The sequence below is a fragment of the Arachis hypogaea genome, chromosome 15, assembly GCF_003086295.3.
Source record: "Arachis hypogaea cultivar Tifrunner chromosome 15, arahy.Tifrunner.gnm2.J5K5, whole genome shotgun sequence".
NCBI classification, from domain to species: domain Eukaryota; kingdom Viridiplantae; phylum Streptophyta; class Magnoliopsida; order Fabales; family Fabaceae; genus Arachis; species Arachis hypogaea.
Window position 1 is genome coordinate 142,279,545 of NC_092050.1, and position 6,135 is coordinate 142,285,679.

The following is a 6,135-nucleotide window of genomic DNA, read 5'->3' on the forward strand; positions in this document are numbered from 1 at the left end:
AAGAAGATGAAGAAGAACAGCAGAAGATGAGGAGGAGGAAGTGTTAGAATTTTTTATTCTAATTGTGGTCCAATTTGTTAATATAGAAATTAGTTTGGGTGGTGTTGTAATTATTAATTAATTATATTGGCAGTTAGTCCATTTTTTTATGGAAAGAACACGACTGTTCATAAACTTTATAAAATTTGGGTCCCCAATTATGATTACACAATAACAAACAAACACACTTTGATTCCATCTGAGTTTGTGATTCAAGAATTGGAAGTTTCCAAATTAAATCAAAGAATTTATTGGCAATGGCTGGAGGTACGTAAATTACCGATTTTATAAAATATCTAACATGTGGTATCAGAGCCAAATTGTCTCTGCCTTGCCATTTCAGAATTTAATTACTGTGCATTATTTTGATAAATTATTTTCAAAGAAGAATGTATAGTATGAATTTCGAAATAAATAAGAAAAATCATTAAAATTAAAGTTGATGTACCATAAGAAGAGGGAATAATAAATAATATTCCTAGAAGGAATCTTCTAAATTTGTATCGTAGTTGTTCTTCATAATAGTATAATTTTTCATGATTCCCATAAATTTTCTTATTCTTAAATATAAAAAAAAAAAAGAGAGAGAAGAAGAAAGAGAAGACGGTAAAAGAGAGAAGACAGAAAGAACTTGTTTCAATGGATGGATTTTGTTTGTTATATAATATTGAATGTTTGCTACGGCAAAATAGTTGTCCACTATATCATCTTCACTTTTGATATTATTCATGTTATAGAATTTATTTATTTAATGATTATATTTGCATGCTGTAACACCCTAACTTTTAGCATGTCATGTTCGTACCAAAAGTAAGGCGTTACATACCTGATCTCGTTTATTATAAATTTACTATTGAACCTTTACGTCGATATCGCGTTTCAGTTTTTGAGAAAATTCCAGAAAATTGTTTTTAGTATTTAAAATCACATATCAAAGATATTCAAATAATAATAATCACATAGTTATTAATAATAATAAATACTATACAAATAAATTCAATAAGAAACTCAAATACAATTCCTATCCTTTTGTATAAAATAAAATCTTAAATAACAAAGGCGAGGGAATTCTATGAAAACAACTCAACACATAAACTTAACTTAAATAAAACTAATAATCGCCTGTAGCTTCAAACTGAGTCTCTGAACCTGTGTCGCTGAAAGGGTGGAAGATTTTGGGGTGAGAACAAACCACTAGTTCTCAGTAAAGAATAGGAATGCCGTAAAAATAATGAAATAAAATGCAAATAACTAACTTTACTCAATAAAACTATTTTGTTAAACCTCTGGAAATACTTTTTATTTTTACTTTATTAGCTTATTACCTTCTTTAAATTTCCGAACTTAAACCAACCTTAATCACAACCTTAGTTCCCAATCACAGAGAAACAATAGCACAAGGAACAGATGAACAAACAAACAAATTGCAATAAGACAAACAAGTCAAGCAGCACAATCACAGAGAAAATATAACAAGCAAAACAAGACCAAATACAAATGCGTAATCAATATGATGCCTGTCTATCCTAAGTAGGCCATGAGCTCATGCGTCAGTTGTCTACCCGCAACCCCACGTTACTCGGAGTGAACCCCGAATATGGTCCCTTTACTGTATCAATTAGACACCTTGGCATCACGGTTACCCGTGTCAATTAGGCCTCATTATAAAAATATTTTAATGTGTATCACAGTAAGGAACAGTGCTATCAATTAGGCGAACATTCCCGCATTAGCAACCTCAGGCTATCCGTTAGGCGGACCCTTTCGCATTAGCAATTTGGCACAAGGCCCATTCACATTTCATTTTCATGAATCATAATCTATTTCAATTATAATTTTTCATTCATGATTTTTCATTATTCCTCCACATCACCAATTACATACTCATACCTCTGCATCACCTTATTATTATTCACACCTCCACATCACCACACATTCCTTCACTTACCATATTCCAAAACATTAGTTTCTAGGCAGCCAAACTTCTTTAACGTTTAATAAAAATTCCTTTTCTTAATAAATTGGACTCAAGTTATTACTTAAACAAAAAACTTTTTTCAATAGAATAAACTTAAAACATAACTCTTTTCCTGATAAATTAAAAGCCAAATAGAATGAGTTTTAAATCAAATTCTCCTTTGATTAACGCTTTAAGTAAAGCCTCGAAGTTTTATAAAAATTTCTGCAACATTTCCTCTAAAATTTGGACTTTGCCACCCTTCAAGGGTCCCAACCAAATTATTTTCGATCCTCAAAGATCATTCCTGATAAATCCGACAATTCAAATCCAACACCAAATTATTTTATAAATCTGAAAGCTAATCAGGTTCAATTTCAAAATCATTTCTCAAAATAAGACTGTAAATCATATTTTTAATATAAAGTTCGCTTCTTAATATAAATACATATTTAAATCAGGTTTTCAAAATAAAAGCACTTTTTCGTATACCTTTTACAAAAATTTGGACATCATCTCCCTTTAAAATTGGACTTTACCACCCATGCGGGCTCCCTCAGATTCCTAACTTCCCAAACCAAACTCAAATCCAACTCCATTCAACAATTATCAATACAACAATTTCTTCAGTAACTAACTTATCATCTTTCAATTTAACAAGTAACACTAAGTTAATCACCTTTCACAGCCAAAACTCATCCAATTCATCAATTAATCACGCAAGACATTTATAAATTATTTGCAATTATTTATTAGACTTCAATGACATTCATAGATTTAATTTAAACGATTAATTTTAAAATAAATCTCCTACCTCCGTACGAAATCAAAATCAACAAAAATTCTGGAGAAGCTTTCTGACTGAGCTGCTGAAGAAGGAAACGTCAGAAATCGCCTGTGCCTCCTAGAACTCCAATTGGCCGAACTCAGGGACGGTTCTACGTACGCTGGTGTGGGGGCAAGCGCCACCACTACAATTTGGAATTTTTTTGAGTAGTATATGATAATAATATTTATTCGCCCCATTAGATTATTAAATTTGACCCCACAATAATTTTTTACTCAATTTTTGGTACTTGATCGTCAATTTAAAAATTTTATATTAGAAATTCGTTAAAATAATCAATTCTCAAATTTAAACAAAATTAGTGTTCTTTTTTAAAAATCAACTCAAAAGAATATTATTTATCTTTTTTTAAATTAGCTTTAATTTTTGCATAGCAACTGTATTAATTGAAAGAACTTTTTTAACTATAAATACCAGTAAGAGTCGACTTCTAATTGTTAGGAAGTGAATTTTTAAATAATTATTTAGTAATGTATATAAAAAGAAAGAAATTTTGATAGTAGTGTTAAGAGAAAAAATATTTAATTTTTTAAAATATAAAATCTAAAATAATAGAATTTTAAATTATATATTATTATTTAAATTACTATTTTAATATTGTAATTTATATATTAGATATTTTAAAGGCTAATCATATTTTACAATAATAAAATATAATCATAACAGTAATCATGTTATATGTACATAAAAAATGATTATTTATATAAAATATATATTAAAATATAAAATATACATTAAAAATAAATTAAACAATACATATATTTATACACAGATATATAATGATTAATAAATAATTTAATATTTAATTTTTTATATATAAATATTATTTTTATTATAAAAATTTTTATAATGTTATATAATTTTGCCCCTACTATTAAAATTTTCTGAATTCGTTACTAGCCGAACTCAAGAGAAAGAGAAGCTATGTCACCGTCAATTTTTACCGAATAAAAATAATGCCAATGTGTAGAGAAGGAAGATACAAACACTTTTACCGAATTAAATTTTTTATAGGAGTTATAGATCGCAAAAAATCAAGACTAGAAGATTAGAGATTTTTCACGGTTTTCTCCTGCAAAGCTTCGGTCTCTCTCTCTTATTTCCTTTGATTATGGTTCGGTGACAAGAAGAAATAATGAAGCAAAAATTGATAATGATGTTTAATGACTAACATGATATGTGTCAAGTTTATAAATATATATGTATGCATGCTAAGCCACGTTGGTGGCTTTCTTCCTTTCCCAAATGGCATTCGGCCAAGGGATATAATAATAATAATAATAATAATAATAATAATAATAATAATAATAATAATAATCAATTTAATTTTTGTTTTATTAAATTATATTTTTTTGATAAATAATTTAAATTTAATAGAATAAGTAATAATTAAATTAAATTTTAATAATCATAAAATTTTATTTAATTATTTTTGTTAAAAATAGTTTTTTTTTTAAAATTATATTTTAATATAATATATTAGCTCATAAATAGTTAATTATTTAATTTTCAAAAATTCAGGGTTTTATATCCTACCCCACTTATAAAAATTTTCGTCCTCAAAAATTGATATAATAAACTAAGTTCAGACTCTACTAAAAGAAAACATGATTCACGAAAAATGATATAGGCAACGCCAAGAATGACTGTTCGAACAGATTCAAGTGAACAGATAGGATCACAATCTGCTAAAGAGACATATGATCAATAAGATGTGGTTGAAAGGAGTAATCAAATCACATTTTAAAGAGAAAATCCAGAACAAAGAATTCCAATGAAAATAATGAAAGAAAAGATGACACCAAGTCTTATAGCACGAATAAAGAGTTTACGTCAAAACGTTCCTAAATCCCGTGAACCGTATAACCTATTATTTCTATTTCGTCTATGATAATCCATTAGTGTTTCCGTATACAAAAATCATCAGTATTAAGTTGGCCAGACCTAATACCATGAAGAATGCTACGGTCGACTAACAACATTACTCGAAAGACAGTCATGCATCTGAAATTCAAACACTTGTCATTAAGACAAGTCCCATCGCATGACAGACACTCAGAGTATGCAGTAAAGCATAGTCAGTCCATTCCTAAGGCTCTAACAGGAACGAACTACTCTGATACCATAATGTAACATGACGAACGGATTTTCTGTCAGTAAAGAATTTTACAGATAAAGTCTCGTTGAAAGTATAGTTTCTAAACCAACAGAGAATCCTTTCGTACAAAAATTTGGTTGTCACAAGTAACAAACCCCTGATAAAATTGATAACCAAAGTATTTAGACCTCGGGTCGTCACTCAAGAAATTGTAGGGAGGTATGATTTATTATTGGTTATGGAAAATGATCTTTTTGGGGTTTTTGAAATAAGGAATAAGAAAATAAATAACAGGAAAAATAAATTAATAATTAGAAAAATCATTGCAAGGTATAAGAACTGGAAATCCCATCCTAGTTATCCTTATCAGGTGTGATAAGAATTGTTTATTGCTCCCACTTAGTTAACCCTTACTAAATAAAGGAAAGTCAAGTAGACTATTCAATTTGATTCCTCAAGTCCTAGTCAACTCCTGTGGAAAGACTAGCTTTAGAGGGATCCAAATCAATCAACAAATTTCAATTTTCAATCAATAGCGGAGTTTGATAACTCAAGTGTCACCAATTACTCAACCAAAGCAAAGAAAAAAAAATCTAAATTATATATATCATAAATAGAAGAAAGTAATCATAAATCTGAAATACCTCGAATTGCATTGAATATAAAATCAAATCTAACATTGGAAAATTCATAGCCAAAATGAATAAGAAGAAAATCCACAAAAGGAATAGATAAACTAAAGTAATGGAATAAATAAAAAGTAGAAGAGAAAGCTAAATTAAAGAAACATTGAACCTGGAATTGAGAACGAATGAACCATAAACTAAGAGAAATCCTAAATTCTAAAACCTAAGAGAGAGGAGAGAGCCTCTCTCTCTAGAAACTACATCTAAAACCTAAAATTATAAATATGAAAGTTGTTTCAATAAATTGATTGATTCCCCCATTTTATAGCCTCTAATATGTATTTTCTGGGTCAAAAACTGGATCAAAAACAGCCCAGAAATCGCTGGGGGCGAATTCAAATACGTGCAGGTCGCTGGTTTTGCGCAGATCCACGCATGCGCATGGAATCACGCGTGCGCGTCACATATCTTCAGAGCAACTATAAAAAATTATATATCATTTTGAAGTCCCGGATGTTAGCTTTCCAACGCAACTAAAACCGCCTCATTTGGACCTCTGTAGCTCAAG